Genomic DNA, 370 nt, shown 5'->3' on the forward strand with positions numbered 1-370 from the left:
TTATACAGATGTTCGTCGCTGGCTGGGCTCTTGTCTATTATTTATCGTGGTGAAGAAGAATCACACAAACAGAATCGAAGAGAGAGAGAGATGTGCCGCGGTAGTTTCGTTGCTGGTGTACGTAGAAATCATGTTGATGATATTGGCGATGCTGGTGGCGAATCTTGTAGTTCGTAGTTAAAGTCGTGTTGACGCTGACGGCGATGATGCTGGTTAGTAATCATAGAGTCGTGTTGCTGATGGCGACGTCGGTGGTAGTCGTAGCTGGAGATGCTGTTGATGTAGTCGCTGGAACTGCTGCTGCTGATCTGTGTGGTACACGGAACAGGTCCCTAAGAGATCTGAACCGAGACCAATTTGCCGGGTATAA

Source organism: Octopus bimaculoides, chromosome 3, assembly GCF_001194135.2.
Source record: "Octopus bimaculoides isolate UCB-OBI-ISO-001 chromosome 3, ASM119413v2, whole genome shotgun sequence".
NCBI lineage: Eukaryota > Metazoa > Mollusca > Cephalopoda > Octopoda > Octopodidae > Octopus > Octopus bimaculoides.